General features: G+C 38.9%; 1 long non-coding RNA gene across 4 annotated transcripts in view; it reads right to left on the reverse strand.

Moving 5' to 3' along the window:
• The window catches only part of LOC134422053 (uncharacterized), a 49,547-nt gene that overhangs the window by 6,674 nt on the left and 22,663 nt on the right, over nt 1-20,210 (reverse strand). For 3 of the 4 annotated variants that reach the window (XR_010028723.1, XR_010028724.1, XR_010028721.1), the window contains 3 exons: nt 17,584-17,766; nt 16,212-16,287; nt 13,082-13,209 (listed from right to left, as the gene is read on the reverse strand). This is a non-coding gene — a long non-coding RNA (uncharacterized LOC134422053). The remainder of the gene's footprint in view (nt 1-13,081; nt 13,210-16,211; nt 16,288-17,583; nt 17,767-20,210) is intronic. The other variant, XR_010028722.1, reaches the window with a different exon arrangement.

A 20,210-nucleotide genomic window follows, 5' to 3' on the forward strand; every position in this document is an offset into this window, starting at 1 on the left:
CCTTCCTCAGCTCCTGCTATAGGAAATGCAGCTGGAAGAGTTAGCAAGGCCTGGACAGCAACAACTCCTCTGGGTCCCAGCTTCTGGAATAACAAGTCAGCCACTCTTTAGAAAAAGGTATGAAAGGACAAATTTTGCAGGGACAAGTTTAGCACAGTTTGCCACAAAAATCTGAGAAATTAGCATGCTCACTGCACCCATAACCTTGTTTCCAACTCTATTTCCATCCACATTCAGAACTTAATTACACTTGAAAAAACAAGCCTTGTATGATTCAAGTCTTCCAGGAAGCTTGTGTTTCCAATTAATCTGAACCTTGCTAATCTGCTCACTGTTCCAGGGGCTGGCTCAGAGCTCTTTGCTCAACTACCACTTGAGATGTATATGCTGAGATCTTCTGCAGAAGGGAAACAGAACATGATTTAAATTCATGGTTTTCTTCTAAAATATGAGAATTCATTTCAAGCCCTGTAGATAAGCATTTGTAGCACCCTGTATGAAGAGGAAGCTGTGTTCTCTTAGGCTAGATGACACTAAACAAAAAGGCTTGCCCTATTACTATTAATTAGTAAAAGGGATAGGAGATTTTGGTAATGCTTTTAAAGATACATTTAAGCAATAGGGAACACACTACAGTCTTCTGTACTCTTTGTCTCATGCCCATCACTTAAATATAAACACTCAACACCTCCCCTTAATCAAGTCTGGTTGCGAGGCTTTGCTCAGTTTGAGTTTTCTTAGTAGTCTTGACTTGGATACAACTCTCTTGGAAGTACTGGAGTAGTCAGACACCAGTTTAAGAAGGGCCTCATGTCTCATTAAAGTCAACAGACCCAAGCATAGGGCCTGCTGCAGTTTTGCTTATCAGCATTCTATCAAGCAACTACACAAGTAATGCATTTAGGCACATCAGAACTCTTTCTGCATCAGTCTAGACATTCTTCTGGAACACTCAACTGAAGTCTAGCAAAATTATTCTCAGACAGCTAAATTAGATTATTTGGAACTCCAAGAGCCTGCAAATTAGGATTGCTGGTTCCCATCCATCTATCTTAGACAAGTCTCTTAAGTAATAATTTTCCCTCTACTTTCTTCTCATACATTGGCTGCAATGCAGAAGAAGCCCAGTGTGGGACTCTTTTAAGAGCACAAGCAAAACAGGACAAGATACACAAGACAAGAAAACTCAGAAATTTGACTTTTTAAACAATGTTTTCAGCTAGGAAAGCATTATCCTTTATTGTATTAGCCATTCTGGACTTAATCAGCCTTTCCATGATGGCTGTGGAAGTTGTGTTCCAGGAGATTTAAGATAACACACAGGGAAAATAGAACAAATTCACTTGTAAAGGAACTCCACTTGTGTGTGAGATTATTCTAGGTGTGAATTAGCCTAAGTAGTTTATTCCCAAGTAATTTTCAAACTCCTGCGCCAACTAACACTTTGCCAAAAGCAGAAAACTCACTGCCAAATCTTCCCTTAGAGTTCAGCACAGTGCTGCATCTTGAAAACCCATTCTGGGAGAAGGACTGGACTTGGAGGTGATAAACAGGATAGGGGAGTTCAATGCTATGTGGCCGCTCCTCAGAGTTCCTTCCAAAAATAAACTACTACACCCTTTAAAACAAAATGTTGACCATGCAAGACATTAAAGCCCTCAGCTCAAGCACTCTTTGTACACAGCAGGAGGAGATGTTATCAGAAGTGGCCCAGCCAACAGAAACAACTGCTAAAGCAAAATCCTTTTGTGACTGGTCCATTGTTTCTGAACACCCAGCAAGAAGCAAAGGGTGTCCCTCACTGGAATGGAACAAACCTGTGTTACAGCAAGAAGCTTTGCAAATATCATTAGCTACTATTCAAAACAGCAAGACAGTAGAAAAACAATGTGAGGCTTACATATGCTTTATCACTTCTTTGCACTCCCCATGCACAATTGTCCCAAACAATAACAGGGCAGGAGGTTGCTGTCTAATGAATGGAAAGGATATTGCAAGACAGAACCTCCTGAAGACAGGCTCAGAGTTAAGTGCAAGCTGCTACAAAATGCACAACAGTAACCTGCAGTCAGACTGAAGCTCAGGCTTCACTGCTGCACAAGGCAGCAAGGACATGCAGGGACATTTATCATGCCTTGCACACACAGTCTGAGTTTGGAGTAGCACTGCCTCCCTCTGCATCTGAGCACAGACACTCTGGCCTATGCAGGTGCACTAATACAGTGTCAAAGGCCATCTGTGCCATTTGGACATTACTTTTTCCTCACTGGGAAGTGTCAGATTTGGTGACTGGTCTTTGGCACATCATCCACAGAATAACCCTCATTCAAAGCACATGAAAAAGTCTCAGAGAACAAACAAGAATTATGTTGTTATAGCTCATACAGCCAGAGCAACATATAAAACAGGACAAGTAGCTGGTAGGAGAATGTAAGAAGATACGAGATAGAGCGGTCCCACCCAAAGATGTGCTGCCAATATTTTAAAATAACAGCTCCCAGAAGCATTTCCCTGTCATGTGATGGATCCCACACAGGAGGAGTGGCTGTGCGGCAAAGAGAAGTGCTGGGTGGGTCGAGGAATCTGTTTGCTCTTCTCTTGTTTTCCCCATTTAAACAATGTTTTTATAAACACAACCAAGGAGGGAGGTGGCTCCACTTGGCAGACAGGCTCCTCCTGAGTAAATTTGCTGAAAGTGATTATTCTGTGTCCTGAAAGCTGTACTGAGCATACTCAATAGCTGTGCATAGAGCTCAGCAGGTACAACCCAAAACATTGCTGAAGGTTTTTATGCAGGGAATCAGATTGATCCTTCCCCCAATATTCCTCTTTCATCCTTCTAAAAGTAACTGCTCTTTCAGTATAAGATACATTTTAAAAGTAACTTATTAACTTTTGCTTGAACTTGCTTGTGTGAACCTCACACAGGGTTGTATGACTAATAAACAGAAAATGTAATTTGGCATGAAAAATCGCTTTCCTCTTCGACAAGGGCTGGTTCCTGAAATTCCAGTGACCATCCTCCCAACACAGTTGTCCCAAACCCTACAGACTGACACAGATATACTGAGTTTTATAAATATGCTTTAGATTATTTCCCTATAATTCCCCTTTTCTTCAGGGATTCACTTGCTTTCTGACCACTTTTCAGATTCTCAGAAACAGAAGAGATGTAAAAAGTACTGCAGTGCAGCAAAGCTCACTCCTGTTCTCACTAGGAGATGCAGTGTAGGAGGAACTTACTCTTAAATCACCAGTTTCAGTCCTCTTCCCCCACACATATAGATGATGCTTAATGATAACTGACACATATTTCTGCTGCAGAGATTGCTTTATGTATTTCAGTCACCTAATGCTAAAAAAGCCCAATCTTATTTTAGTCCCAGACTAGGTTCTCAAAAATTAGAGCTAGCCAGCTTATTTTATGCTCAGTCAGAGGGAGACCTTATACACATCTGTCTTTTAGCAATCAATAGCCAGGTGTTGAATTGCTCTCTGGGGAAGAGTCCCAGGAAGGCTGAGAGACTGAGGCATTACAAAGCTGCTTACTTCAAGGCCACTCATGATTTATGCACTATATGATTAGCCAGAATCAGCCTCTAGGGTTAAGCTTGCAGATACTAGTTGGGAGTAGACAGAAATAGTAAGTGACATAATCAAGTATTTTGTTATTCAATACATAGCCTAATTAAGATATTATAATATTCAGGAAGTAACATAAGGTCCATGCCCTGTAAGAGATTTCTTGTAATATGAGAAAATCACATTTGTGTAGGTTTAGAGTAATTATTGAGAGGAAACTGGCATTAGAAAAATAAATAAATAAGAACCAGAAACATGCAGGAATGTTGGCAAAGAAATACAGAGGCCCATCAGCAAATCAAAGCAGCACTGTGATCTGGGCTGAAAATAGTTCCACAAGAAAATTGAGCATCTTCAGTACATTAATAAATCCACGTGCACGGCATGTAGAGAATGGCACACACGGCTAAAGATGCTGAAAGTAAGGGTAAGAGAAACAGTCTGTCTTACCATCAGGTATTTAAAAGAGCCAGGCTCTTCACTCAAGGGTGAAACAAAGGTAATCTTGCTTCAGAGAAGACAATAGAAAAGTGGCTTTGTGCTCTGTTCAGGACAGAATTCATGGTGGTCAAAACAGTGACAACAGGCTGAACTTGTCAAAAAGGTCTGAATGAGGGTAAGAGTCAGAAGCCACTGCTTGAGAAGGCTAGAAATCAGTTCAACATCTTTATCAGAGGGTTCAGCCTGCTCCCACTAGAGCCAGAAAAAGGAAACCTACCACGATAACAGACGGCATCCTCTCTGTAATGCATGTCTCAATGCAAGTACAGTACAGGCACTGAGTTTGCCTTGCCTAGACAGCTTTGCCCCATGCAAGGGCTTACATCAAGCCACAACATTCCTCAGTTTAGGACTGTGCTCCCTCTGATCTGTGTTTTGGTTACAAACCACTATTGACAGCTGGCAGTCAAGACTCCCAGAGAGCACTAGTCACACAAAAACACTGACCAGTGCCCTAAAGGTATACAGCATTCCTCTACCCCCAACTGCAGCACATCCTTACCTGCAGGTGATCCCAGGCCAGACAGCTAGGGATAAACAACACAGCTGAATGAGAAGACTAATGCACAGTTTTCCATGGCTAATATCAACTTAGGTAAATAAAAAATTACCAGAGCCAAGTCACAACATTGCTTTGGTATACCATAAGCCAATATTTAATCTTTCTAGGATTCATCTTCCTCCACTCCCTTAATGCTGATAGTACCACTGTTTTCCAGGGGTCAGTGTTGCATGACTGGAACACAAGAACATGCACTTCCTGTAAGGGGGAGGAAGACAATCAAACTCATGGAAAACTTTAGAGTGAAAGCCAGACTTGATATAAGGATGTCAAACTACATGAAGCTCACTGTATTCCAGGCACATTTTGCAACTATTCACTTATCCACAGCATTAACAGTTCACCTATCATTTCTAGTTTAAATTTGCCAACTTCCATTTACCACAACTATCTCCCTGTGCTTTAATCTGAGCCACCTAGGCTGCTTTTTCTTTGTGAGATATTTCACTATGCTAACTTTAGCTAAAACCATGAACCCCAAGCATATTTCATTATGCAAATTACATCAGATTTCAGAGCCTTACTGAGAAAGTCATGTTCAGTTCATTGTATTTGTAATAACAATTGCTAGGAAACTCAACAGATAGCTGAAAAGCAACTGTGGGTTTTTGTTATCGGGGTAAATTCAGCTGCATGAACAAGATAGAAACCAAGTTCTGGCTTATTTCAGAGACTGCACCTTCATAATTCCCCCTGAAGGATATTGAATGGCTACAAACAGGACAAATTCAGTTGTGATAAAAGCATTAGATTAGAAAATATTACTGACTCCATAACTCCATGCACAGTGTAGTGTTATGGTTGTGGAGTGTTTTTTTTTTTAATACAGTGGCTTTGTCTACTCATCATTTACCCTTCAAACTTTCTACTTAAGCTTTCGAATTATCAGTTATATCTTCATACCAGTGAGACACTTCCATTTGGTTCACATTTTTCTTTAAGTTAAAGTAATCAGCATGGTCAGCTTTGAAGCCTTACCCAAAGTGCAGTTTAACACAGTTACACATGACTTGCCAGGTCTTAACTCAGTGAAGGCGAAATATTTAAGTCAGTTTTCTTCCCGAGAGGTAGATTTTGAGTACATAGTGATTATCATGGCTTACTAGACAAAAAGGAACCTGATCTTACATTGTTTTATATTTAGGATTTTACTCTTGAATTGTTATTCAATGTTTCAAATGCTCAGAAACACATATAACAGGCAATGGACTGACTTGCTGTTTGAAACATTACAAAAGGCAAGAAAAGCTTTCATTGATTGCACTGTGTGATTTCTGCAAGACAGCAGTGAAACATTCTGAAGGGTTGACTTAATACCTTTTGTAAATAAAAGGCAAAATCAAAAATGGCCATAATTTTTACCTTTCTTACAGATCCTGATGTAGTGACTAGTGGTGCTGAGCCAGTCTGAGGGGCATATTGTAGATACTCAGGCCAATCTCAGTGTTATCAGTACCTCAGCATTACCCCTCATTAGACATTAAGATAGGCGTATTTTTAAATGGAGTCACGCATTTTTAAAAAATGCATTTTAAGTGTTCCCTGAATCTGGTAGGCCTCAAGCAAGTATTCCCTATAGAGAATACTCTTGATAGTTATTTTGTGCTTTGATGTAACTAGGCAACATATGTATCATCCTACACACTAGGCCATACTTGTCCAAGATCATGCAAAGAAGGATGACATGGCAAAATCATAAGCAGAGCTGGATCAATACACTTTGAAGATGCTGGAGCAATGCAACAACATGACTGTAAAAGTGCTCTGTGACTGCCAGTATTTGTGTATGATGTAGCACTTTTTAGTCTCCCATCTCAATTCTTCTGTTGAACTCAAACCTACTTGTGCAAGAATGACAGATTTTTTTTCACAAGTTGCCTCTTGTGAAAAATTTTTTTCCTCTGCAGTTGAGCTCATGACTGTTTTTAGGCTTCCTATTCATAGCTGCAAAAAGTTGCTAACAAATGACATTCAGGGAATCTCAATGAAGCAGGTAAGAAAGATTTTTCTTAGAACTTCTATATCACTCTTGGGCACAGATATTTTATGACCAACAAACATCTCTGCTCCTTAGTATTCAACTTTAGGGAGAAGATAAATGCTTAAATTTGAAAAGCAACATCCTAAGACAAAGCAGCAGCAAATCTATAATGTTACTGTTACAAGGTGATTTATATTACAAGCATGGACAGAACCAAAAGAGTTTATAATAAATTGTATTAAGCATTGAGGATGTAGTGTTTACAGCAGATCTGCACCCCTTTTTATCTGAAACACATCTCAACCTGCCTGTGGCTCATCTGTGTTTAGCTACAGCATTTGAAACACTGTAATACTGAAGCCTTAGAATTAGACCCTATATTCATTATTTTATAAATGATCCTGTTAAACTCAGAGAACCCTTCCTGAAAGCAAGGCCAACCATGTAGAGTAAAAATCTATCTGCAAAAGTTGTTTTAATACAGATTTTCAAATGTGTTCTTCTACGAAATAATGTTTAATGTTTTAAAAAAATTAGCAAAATAATTACATAATTGCTTCTGAAAACAGAAATATTCAACTGATATTTCCTTTTTTTTTTTTTTTTTGGTAGAAAAATACTTGACCAGACTTTCAGAATTATGCTCTGTAGTCATTTGTTTGAACTCCTAAAACATGAGTAAATTGACAGGCTTATGCCAGTTATCTCAAGGCCGTTTTTCACAAATCACCCATCATCCATGTTCACTGCTCTATACTCCATGGTATCAATTTGGGCCTCACTGCATGACTCAAATCACAGTCACCACACAAAATCATGCACAAGTACTGTGCAAGCACTTCTTGCCAAGATTTTAGTCTTCTCTTTCTAGGAATGGTCACATAAGCAAAAGCTTGCATGGACAAATACTAACAGAAAATTGTAGGATTCAAGGGTTGTGAGGTGGATTGGTTGGCTGGTGGGGAGGATTTGCAGTTGTTTGTCAGCCTGTATTCTTGTGGAATAGAAGGTTGGAGCATTTCCCTATTTCTCCCACACATATGCTTATGTACTACACAATATAGGTATTATCACATGCCCAAGTGCAAGCTCCAAGTCAGACAGGTTGTGTCAAAGCCTAAACTGGAAATCAGTGCAGCTCTTTTGTCTCACCTGAGGGATAACTAACACCAGCTGAGGATCAGGCCCTTTACATGCTGTCAAAAGAGGAGGGCTGTAGAAATCCACACAACCAGGTTTTGCGTACATTTCCTGCCATTCTTTAGCTCTAGTTTTCCATTGGCCTGTTTCATAATTTTATGAAATGTCACTCCAATTATATTTGGTTTTGCAGTTATATAATTCTCCACACTCTCCCCCAGCCCTGATTACACTACTGCTGATGATTCAACTATTAATAGACTTTATAAACTCTAGAAACAATTCTCTAATTTTCAGGTACTAAGGAATTACATTCACTTCAATTTCATGGTAACCAGCTTGCTGTCAATTGAACAGCTTGAAACAAACAAACAAGCCCCACTTGCAGACAAATAAAGGTATTTGAGTCCTCTGCTGTCACAACAATAGTAACTAGTGCAGACTCGCTAACTCCAGAAGCAGAAGTGCTCACTGTTATTGCTATACAGGTTATCACATCTATGAAGAGCAAAATGCAATGTCCCACCCTGCAAACTGCATGTCTTCTGCAAGGCTTCATGAAGAATCAAAGACTCAACAGCATCAACTATTTATATAACACAGCCCATTTTTTTCTTCTGGATTCATGTTCTAGATGAACCTATGGCCTCAAAAAAACCTGATATCTCTATCCACGATATCTGTTAACTACAGTTTCAATGACTTAAAACTGTTATTTTACCCTTTTGTACAGACTATGCTATAACTGCATTCATTTGAGGAGTCTTTAGGATTTCAGCCCCTTTATATGCACAAAAAAATTTTCAAATTCTCTGACCTAGCAAGCTAGCATAATTAATCCATGAACTTCAGAGAAATAGGAAATAAGGCACATTGGATCAAGATTAAAATTCCACATAATATTCAGAAGGGCTGCAAAGCTAAGTTCTAGATTGAAGAGAAGTGGCAACTACTTTATGCCAAATTCATCACTAAATCAAACAGGTGTGATTTCCAAAGTTATGCCAAGTTGCAGCCACTTCTTATGAGAACATAACCTTTTCCGTTCCCATTACTCCTACCTCCCCCTGCCCCCAATCCCTTCTTTATTTTGGAATAAAGCCCAAGACTGTTATGTTTTTATAATACTCCACTCTCAGTTTCCACTAAGAGGTAAAAAAAGCCAAAATGCACATTGCAGGGCCCTTATAAATAGTTAACATCTAAAAACACTCCTACAAGAAGAGCAGACTGAAAATGGCAGCAAGATGCTAGATGTTACAGAATATAAGTGTTGCAAATGGAGTAATCAGACTTTGCCTAAAGAATCAGGGTGCACAAGACAGTACTGTTTCAAATATGATTCTGCAATGAGTATATGTGTCACATTTTGCTCAAGCAGAAAGCACTGAGAACTTGTAAATAAATGCTAAATAGCAGGCTAAAAGTTACAGAGGGATTCAGTTAGCAATTACTACACAGAGACTTCAATAATTCATGGAAGCCTCATCCAGATATCTAGGTATCCAGAGACTTAAAGTGTAAGCAAACCAAAAGGTCAACAATGTAGGCTTTTCTATTAATCTAATAGGGGCTTTAAAAACTATCTGCTTAGACAGGCCTGGCTGTCTTGCCATGTTTTAAAGATTTTTGTGGTCTCTTGTCATGCCAAGTCTCAGCATTCTCCAGGACAGAAGTGCTGAATAGAACATTGAACAAGTTTAGGGCTGTCCATTGCTTGATTTTTAGCATACTTAAAAGCCTGGATTCAAACTCTTGCCTTTTATCCCTTCACTTTCACATGAACGAGGATTTGACATTCCCTCTTGCAGTAAGTCATTTCAAAGGTCTCCATTTCAAGTGATTTTAGCACAAGTATTGGACTAACAGCTCTCAAGACAAAAGAGCAGACAACAGAGAGCACATAACAGAGGAGAATGGTATAGCAGCCTTTCATTCACCTAACCATGATCCAGCTGATGGTTATAAATGTAGACTTGATATAAATGCTGACTGTAACTTCACCAATATGTTTCTCTGTAGACTGTAATGGTAGTCTCTCTCAAAAGCTATAGATATCTGCTTTGCAGATGCACTGAGCTGAACAAATGCAAGGGTCAGAGCAATGAGAAGACACCAAGATTTAAAACACTGTTCTAGAAATGGAAGGTTCACCTGCTGTCCATTATCCCTAGAATCAGCTACATGCTGTTGTATAGAAGGTAATTCTAGATCCAATCTAGGAGCTGGGTTGTGGAAGCTGGTGAATCCAGCTATACAGAGCTTTTAAAGAGTGAACAGAATATATATGAATATAAATGCTAGGTACCTGTACATTCTTGAAATTGGTCTATTGTTGTCATCTTATTGCAGGGGTTCCATACTGTTGTCTCCTATCACAAAAGTTCCATACCTTCTTGGTGTTTCTCATGGACAGCTCCTCAGAGCACTGACTCTCTTCTTCACAAAGCAGCCACTGACTCCAGTTCCCATCTCAACCAACCACCCCACTCTTTTATAGCACTCTTATTGGTTACAGCTGTGGCCTGTTGAAGTCAGGCCTGCTCCTAGTCTTTGATAATTGGCCCAGCTGCAACTCCTTAGGGGAAAGATTACTTTCTACACTATCTTTCTTTTCTTATATTCTAACCCACTACAGTCTGTGACTGCCAAACTCAGCTGGATGCAAATAGTAAATTCATAGCTTCAGCCTATCATTCTCTACATAATACCTGCAACATCAGGAGTTGGAGTGATCACCTGTATGTAGCAATCCCTAGCAGCAAGAACCAGAGCAACCATAGAGTTAACCATAAAGAACCCATTTTTAGTGTTCATGAGAGTAAGGAGGCCAAAAAAGAAACCACACACATAGCTATTGTAACAGCTGATATTAAATATAAAGGCTTAGACATACCAAAATATCATGGGCTGTGCTCTTCAGCAAGTTACAGTTCCAGTTTCAGGAGTTTCTATGGCAACTGAATTGCTAATCCACATGGGTTTTATTCCAATTCATGCCACAGATCACATTTGGCAAATGTTGAGCTCTCAATTTATGGCTAATTGGTTCTGCACTTGGAGATATAAAGCCCCATTTGCTGGGTTGTAGGGATTACATTGGTTTTGTATTTTCATACTCTGCTTCTTTTAATCACAAATATGAAAACCCAGATATTTTAAACAGAAATTGCTAATGCATTGAAGTACAATTTCAAAGCAGCAAACAGGCTCAATATCTGATACTGAGAGCCTGGAATGTCCCTTGTGTTACTCTCCCCACACATTTTTTGTTGCATGGGCATTAGTGGGCAGGACTTGCCTGCACCTCACAACAGCCTGCTGAGGCTCCAGCTCCCAGCCAGCAACGCCATAGGTTATAGAAGCGTGGGACAGAAAACAGAACAGCAAAGGATGCACAGAGCTCACCACAGCCTAGCTGCATACCAAGGTCAGTCACTAGAAGCTGTTCTAGTAAAAGAATGTTTCTTTTAAAATAAAAGGTGCTATATCTCTCTTAAGGGATATTTTATGGCAAGTGCACACCCTTTAAGAAATGTGGTTATTTCTCTCCATTCAAGTGTCTTTAACTGCCTCCAGCTATAAGTTATTTTGAACTATAAAACTCACCAATTTTAACATTCAAAAATGTTATAATCAATTTCATAACATTGCCTAAATTAAAATAAGCTAATTTGAAGTTTAGACTTGAAAAAGAAAAATCAGTATTTAACAGCTTTGAATATTTAGCAGTCTTAAAAATAGGACTTGTTTCCTTTTTCCAATAATTAGTATTTGTACCATAATTATAGTTTGTCTATAATTTCACTAATCCTTAAGAGCTTAGCTGCAAATAGAGTGCTTATTCAGTGTACAAGAATGTTTCCAACAAGAGGCAAACATTCAAAATCTCTTCATAACAGAGTTTAAAAGATCCCCATGGATGTGGGGATGGATGAAGATAACATGCATATATCATTACCAAAAATTCAAAGCCTGCAAAACAAAGTATAATGTGACATCACAGGCTAGTGCCTTCAAAGTGGTCCAAACATTCAGAAAGTATTTGAGGTGTTAGTGTATGGTAATTACTTTGTTCTGAAACTTAGACAAGTCCTGTCTCTCTGGATGTTCTCAGCTCCATTTTGGAGGAAGCAATTTCATTTTCCAGTTTTATCACTTAACCCTGAACCTTTTCCTCAAGCCACTTATTATCAGCATCACACCAACAAGTCTCCTAGAAGTAAAGTTTTCCTCTGTGATAGCCTTTGAACCCAGCCAAGGATTTCCACAAGACTTCTACCTAGAAACTCTGTCCCAGTCATATGAGTTACTGCAAAACCATGCCTCCAACAGGGTCTGTTATCCTGGACACAGTATCAGCTGAAAGACAAGATGTATCAGTGCCTATCTGCTGTTTACGTACTCAAAGAGCCTTTTTAGAAGTTTGTACACAATACATAAATTTTTTTCTCTGGGTCACAAGTACAAGATACGGTATTGCCCTGGGCTGTAATTTCAATGTAAAAGTCTCCATTATATCCATGATTTATTACCCATACAATTTCTATTATTTCAGGTGTAATCTTTAGACAACATAAGAGGAATACTTGAACCTAGCACAATTCTGTTAAGATCAAACATAAGCCTTTTCAGGTGGCCAATAACTGCATTTCTTAACTTGCAAAGTGCAAGCTACTGAACATCTAATTAATTAATTAATTTAGCATGTGAATAAGAAATATCCATTAAAATACAGGACTTCTCATGCAGGTAAGCTAAAAACTGATCCATTGTGAAGTCTGTTCAAAACAGTAGTTCAGTTTCCTGGACAGTTCTATTTTTCATGGAATGGAAACTACACTAAAAAATCCAAAGTTCAGTACTTCTGTTCCTTTTTAATCTGCCATAACTCTGTTAGTTCAATGCCTCTCCAATTTCAGTTATAATAACCTTCCAAAAGCAACATTTCTGTGCTCAGATTTTTTCACACCCTATCAGTCCTTTAAATACTAAAACCTGAGTCACACAGCAGAAATGGAAAAAATGTTCTGAAGAACTGAAAAGGGGGAAAAAAAGGAAAAATATTCCAGAGATTGCTTTTCAATAGAGCTATAGAATTTGCAAATCAATTTTGTTGTGTCAGCCACTAATCTGTGTTTTTGTATAGTGATATTATTCTACAGTTGCCAGCACACACAACAATACAATACTATAAAACCTCATCAACTGCATTAGAAAAATAATGGCATTTATAATTTAAAATGGACAGTAGATGACTAAGTCTTGCTATAATTTTGGATATTTCACAACAAATATTTTAAATTGATACTCACCCTCTTTTCCCCTTCAATTTTCTTCTCAACCCATTGAAGACAAGCATTTGATCCTTGAATGAAAAAGAAAGCTGGTAATTCAGCGCTCTGTAGACTCTCTCCTCAATCTGTGAGAAATACTTGAAGCCCTAGTAACAGTGAAAATCACAAAAGAGAAGGTCTTCTCTATTATAGGGCAACTAGACAACTTTGTGCTTTCCAGCAGTTGAAATACGTGCTGCATGACAAGTTTGGAAGCATAATTTCTTGGAATTGGAGACTTTAAAAATCAATAACTAGATGTAGTAAGTGTTCTTGGTATTCCCAGATACTTTCCCTTTTCTAAAAAGGGAAAGGTGGAGGATTAATAAAATCCACAGGTGGTATGACTTTTTGTAAAATAATTCAATTTCTAAGAGAATTCAATGGACTTTTGGAAAGTGTTAAATAGAAAAAATCCAAACTTGTAGGACACTGGTAGGTCATAAGTAGAATCATCATTCTACCAGAGTTTCCTTCAAATTGTAGTACCTGAATATGATATTATGTACAATCAATCTTATGCAAGGTATAACACAAACTATTCCCCCCCCCCAACTATGAAGAACACAGCACCCTTCCAAAGTTCAGACTGTGCTAAGCAAGCACAGATATCTGTAAAGCAACACCATTCAGCATTCAATGCTTGACCTCTGTTTCCACATATCTTTTTAATTCCCTTCCCCTGCTCTCTTGCGATAAGGTCAGTGAAGGTAACCAGAAAGGTAAAAGAAATTAAAAGAAAAAGCAAGAATAAACTACCACTTAAGTTACTTCAGCAGTACATCCTGGCAACTCAAGATCTTTCTTAAGATCATGCCATTATCAACTACCCCAGATCACCACCTTCCTCACACTGGGCCTGCAGAAGGACATTGCAGATATGTACTGGTACCAGCACACAAAGATCACTGAAACTGTCTTCCAAACAGACCTTAGAAAAATCTAGTGAACACTTAGTCAATGTGCTACTCTGGGTTAGCTGTGATTCTTCCTGAAGTCTTCTGTAAAGTCTTTGTTCATTTCCATAAAGACAGCTCCATCCATCAACACAGACATTTCTACCTCCAAATACAAGATCATCTCGTATTGGGCTGGTAACTGGGCATCTCTTACTCTCTGCATTGACACTGCTTTAAAAATGCATGGAGGGGAAGCACTTCCAGATCTCTAGTACTGTCCTTTGACTTCAGTTATATCAATTGTTCTGTAGTCCCAGGAAGCAGTCTGAGCAGCCTGGCCTGAGCCAGCACTCCTGTGGTATACTAGCCAAAACCACAATATTTACAGATTATTCTCTTAACTGCCTGGAGGAACATATCTTCTGGCAGAATGCAAAGAATTAACGGTTTAGGAAACTCAGCAGAGTAAAGAAGGAATCAAGCACTAGCAGCTAACCACAGAGACTAGCAGGCTTCCAGGAAGTGGCAGAGACCATTCTGGTCTTGTGCCCTGTAACACACAACACTGCCAAAACAAACCACTTAGTGACATAAAGCAGCAAATAAACACTGAAAACCATCTTCTCTCTGCTTCGATGTTATTTCATTAAAGTAGGCTGTACACAGGTGTTCCATGTCATAGGAAGCATCAAACTACTGCCTCTCTGGGCACACTGCTGCCTTTTCTACAAATGCAGCATGCAAAAACTTATCGGATCACAGGTTCAAAGGTCAGAAGACACTTCTAGGATGATCTAGTCCAAGGATTAACCAGTACCAATGTGTTCAACCTTAAACCATATCCCCATCTGCCACATGCCTTATTGAACACCTCTGCATGATTCCACTACTTATCAGGGCAGCATGTTCCAATGCTTGAGCACCTTGTAAGTGAAGAAATTTTTCTTAATATTCAATCTAAACCTTCCCTGGTGCAACTTGAGGCCATTTTCTCTTGTCCTGTCACTTGCTACCTGGAAGAAGAGATTAACTTCACTACAGCTTCCTTTCAGACAGTTGTAGAGAGCAATGTCTCCTCTGAGCCTCCTTTTCTCCAGGCTAAACAACTCCCTCAGCTGCTCCTCATAAGACTTGTGCTCCAGACCCTTCACCAGCTCAGTATAATGTTCTTCAGAAACAGAGAGATTGCCACCATGTGGATCTCCAGCCCCACTGGTTGTCAGTTATTCCAAAGTCAACTCCTGGTCCTACTGTAAGCCAGGGTACCAAAATGCCATTCTGTAGTTCTCAAACATGCAAGATGCTTGCTACAGCCACTGCATTGCATGTTTTAGCCCTAATTGGGATGGTTTGCTACAGAGATAAGTAGTGTAATCTGTTATATTTAGTGTTTCTAGAATCATACATAGAGAGTTTTAGGCAAATAATGACCAAAATAAAATGTGAATGTCCGTGGGGGAAATGTGATGGCTATTGGGGAAGAAAAGAAAAAGACAATTTATTAAATTAGCAATAAACTTCAGAACTTAGGAAGGTCAATTATATCAAATAGCATTCTGTTCAGATCATTTTAATTCACTACAAGAGTATAACACCACTCTGTGTGCAAAGAATAAAGAGTTGCATCTCAAGACAATTTAAGGATGGATGCTTTAAATCCTAACCCTTGCTAGGAATGGATTCAAAGCTCAGAGAGCCCTTGAGTTTGAACATACTGGTTTGTGCCAATTTTGGAAAATATTCTGCACTGCCAAAAGAGAAAGGTCAACCTCAAATACCACAAACTGCATGACAATGTTACACAGCATGATCTCTCACTTGCCCATCACAAACCATCTTCTCTGTCTTCCAGGTGACCTGTATTTACTGAACAAATATTTAAATACTTTTGACAAATTTCAGACTCGTGACTTAAACTGATCTTTACTGGTACTCACCCTACAGGAAGACTAAATGAGGAATGAAGGGAAGGGCTAAATGTTCCCTTGTGTGCTCTGCAGTGTACTTATTTAGTAGCTTTCCATTCTGTGGCTGTTGCTTTGATTTTCTGAGGAATTTTGTGCTCAGCGGTGCATACCTAACTGTGCAGTGCCTGGCAGTGTGCCCAACCAGCTTGGCAGTGTCTGCTGGTATTTATACTGGACATATTCTACATTTCACAACAACTGTCTGTGACCTTCTTCAGACAGGTATCATGACAGAGAACTTACCCAATTCCCTCTCTGGCAGTTGCTTTAGCACACAGAATTGCATGGAAACTCATCTCTGGGGACACACGAGAGTCTACTGCAGAACCACACACAGCATAATATTCTATTAGCATTTATTGTTATTTTCCAAAAATATAGTTAAATTATTCTTAGAAGAACTCCTAGCAATATATTCTGAACTGGCAGACACAGAGAATCTAGATGGCAAATTTGCCCTTTTGATCACATGTTAAACTCATGAAAGAGGATCCAAAAATTAAAGTCATGTCCAACTTTGAAAAGTAATTTGGTCCAAAAGACACAAATCAAAGCTTCCCAAGGGTTATATTGTATAAATACTGTGTTGTTTCAGCTGGAGGTGGTTTTGAGCTACCTTAATTTAATCAATTATCTTTTAGATAAATATATAATCTTAGACATATACAATGTCAAACAGAACTGCATATTCCATGTAATAGTTATCTTGTCAAAGATTGTTAACTCTGCCAGTGAAAATTGTATTTCCAGAATATTGCATTTGAGCTAGGCCAGTTAGGCTCTTCATTTTTCCTATTTTTCTAACTTGTTTATGCAAGTATACAGTAAAGAGAATATCCTTCTTCCTACCCTTCAAAATCAGATTGGCTGCAAAAAAGAAAAACAAGCAAAAAAACACCTGAAACATCATGATGTCAAGATGAACAGGTCATGTCAAGAACACCAAAAAATAGCTTTTTTTTAATACCAAGACTTCATTTAGTATGCAGTACCCATGAGTGCAGACTGACCATTCTGCTCGGCTTGGATAATGAGCCAGTGGCCAAAGACTTAGGAACATTTTCTTGGTAATAGCATTGGGTGCTTAAGGGACTCAAAGGGTCATCTGAATGCTGTGAATGGAAAAGTCACCATCCTCAAGAGCATATAATTTTATATATGATGGAAAGAAGAAAGCATTTGTCACATTTTATAGGAAGAAAATGAAAACACGGTTACAATATGATCACAAGATTGGTGGTTGGACCTGCATATTTAAACCAACACAATTGTTCATATTATTTTGCTGGACTTTTCATTTCTCCAGTCTGACAGTACCCAGTAACAGAATAAACTGCAGACAAATTCAGCAGTTCAGAGATCAGGTTTAACTTGTAATGAGCTTCAGAAGCAGCTTCTGTGACCACAATATGAAGGAACAGAAAGACAATTCAACATAATTTCAAGCTTCTAAATGCTTTTCTTGCAAACATAAGATTAGACTGAAGGAAATGAGCTGGTTTACAAGTCTGCAGAATTTTCTGAGGAGCAGCAGGAATTCTAATAGAGAATTTACCAAATAGATTCACTAAGACCAACTTCATGTTTCCAAGCAATGTCAGGAATTCTCATATACCTCCATCTTGTAGCTTTGTTTACTTTTTTCACAGATTTATCTTCTTGCTGTTTAAAAATTTCCAGCAGCAGTGAAAACTGGATCTTGCTGTTCATCCAGAATCCAACATAAGCAATCTTGCTTCCAAGTTCCTTCCATTTCTTTTCTTAGTCTCTTCCTTTTTCCTCAGCACCTGGGTCTCCACTGAAACCAAGAAGAAAGCTTTGTCACCAGATATATTCGGACCTTTCACCACTAATTCCCAGAATTTTGATGTCTTTACACTAGTACCACTACAGCTACCTCAGTTATCCATTACATTGGACATACTCCAATCCCCAGCTCTCCAGGAAACCGTTTTGTCCCTTCTCCATAATAAGAAAAGAAATGGCCTTCTAAGAATCAAAATTACAAAATATCTCTTCAAATCAATGGCATTGTACATATGAAGCCAACAGACTCCATCATCCTACTTTGCTATTGTACAGTTGTGTCCTCTGCTGTAAAAGCCCTCAAGTATTGATTTTTCTTAGTATCAATTACCATCTCAGCAAAACTGAGGCTGACTGTTGGTCTCAAACATGTGACAAAGCTTTGAAGATCTGTTTAAATATTTCTAACAGTGCTTGCTATGGGCAAAAGCAAGCCCCATGAAATGTGGATAAACAGCATCACCCCACACACATAAAACACAACTTAAAAAGTTCTAAGCTGTGCATTGAACCTTGCAGTGCGTCTGGCTCATCATTTCATCTGCTCTGCCCTGTCACTTTCTTCTGCAAGAAGTCCTTCTTGTGGGACCTCAACAATGCCACACACTATAGTGTTCCACATGGCTTTGTGGGGAAATTAGAAGCCACTCCCATTGCCCTCCCTGACACATAGAGAAGGCAGCCAAAGTTCCTGAAAGCGGAGGCAAAAAGGTCAGTGTCCTGACGGAGTTGATAGTATCAAGATTGCCTATGTGAATGCCTGCATGCTTGAGTTGTGTAACAGCCAGGGAGTGTGCTCCGAGAAGTGGTTCCCTTCCTCTGAGGAAAGGAGAACCACCCAGAGATGTTTGGATTGAGGGTGGAACTATCAGTTCTTCAGATGTTCATGGGCCAGTCCTCAAGCTGCATCCCTCAGTTTGAAAAGGTCACAGATAACATACAGGGGAATGTGTTATTTACTATTAGTTTTGGTACTTTGGATAATGGGGGTTTTTATTCCTTTGGGAAAACACTTTCACGGTGCAGAGTTAACTTCCCATCCCTTCCAATAGTTGAGAAGGAATGGCAAATAGGGATTACTGGCTGGCCTGTAAACCAGAACCAGCCAAATGTGGCAGCTCATATTCACTTGCTCGCTTTGCATACAGTTCCCAGATATCAGGAAAGCCAAGAAAGAAAGTCACTTGCCCAAATAAATTTCTCAAAATTACTGTAATACAAAGTCATCAGCTTTCAGCTCATTCAGTCATATGGACAGACATCTACAGAGCTGATATGTAACTCTCGTTATTTTCCTGCTACAAATAACAGGGACTTAAAAGTCCCACCACGTGAGATTATTTACTTACAACATAAAGGAACATTAACTCCTTTCTGTCCTCCCTGTAGGACAGAAATGACACTATTCATCAGCAGAAATAAAAACAGGAAATGTCAGTAAAACACAACAATCCTTCAAAATGCAACACAAACAATGCTATTTAAAAAAAAGTGCCAAAACTTTAAAGACTTTAAAAATTCCTCCTAAGTAAGAAACAGCTTTTTTATTCCATGTAATGCCACCAGCTGACTAATCCTGATGATTCATATAGGCAGGTAGACTTAAAACAGCTTATCAGGGAAACACTCTTCCATTTTTACATAAAGAACACTTGTATACTTTTGACTAAATTAGTGCTCAAGGAACACATGTTGAGCAGCCTGATATCAATGCTTTAGAAAATTCAGATGAATGAACCCAGGCTTTCAAAAATCCTTATATTGGAACACAGTACTTCAGAAGTAAGGTTTAGGAGACTGAATCACAGTGTGATTCACAACCTTGTCATACAACAGGCAAGTCTTAGATCAACTAAAAGCAGCTGAAACTTGACTGGACCAAGGACACCTGGAAGTTCACTACTCTAAAACACGTTGCCTTATTCTCAACACAGTATCTAACCTTATGCATGTATCTCCAACTCTACAGATTTTACATCTACAGATATAAACTGCATTAAGATAGTAAGAAAAAATGCTTAGAGGTACATCATTATCTTCTCTTTAATGGAAAACCAAAGTGGTTTAATTTGTGTCATACTAGATATTTTAAGCACACCCTACCTTGCTATGACCTGCAACTCTTATTTGTTTATGCATCAGTGTTCTCACCCTCCTCACTCCTGACCCATACACCAAAAACAGAGTAGAACAGGATCACAGATTCCCAGTGCAAGTGTGCATCCCAAGTAAGGCGCCTTGCTACATTTAATTCTTCTCTAGTTGCCAGTGCATTTCTCTGTGCTAAATTTCAACCCAGTCTCAGGACTGAGAGACCCAAGTACCTCTTCACATAGAAACATGTCTTGTTATGTTTCTATATACACACTTCTTCTGCTTTGCCAGTTGCTAGAAGACTAAAAGCAGATAGGACCTCACTAGTAGATCTGGTCAAAA

This window comes from Melospiza melodia, chromosome 9 (assembly GCF_035770615.1).
Source record: "Melospiza melodia melodia isolate bMelMel2 chromosome 9, bMelMel2.pri, whole genome shotgun sequence".
NCBI lineage: Eukaryota > Metazoa > Chordata > Aves > Passeriformes > Passerellidae > Melospiza > Melospiza melodia.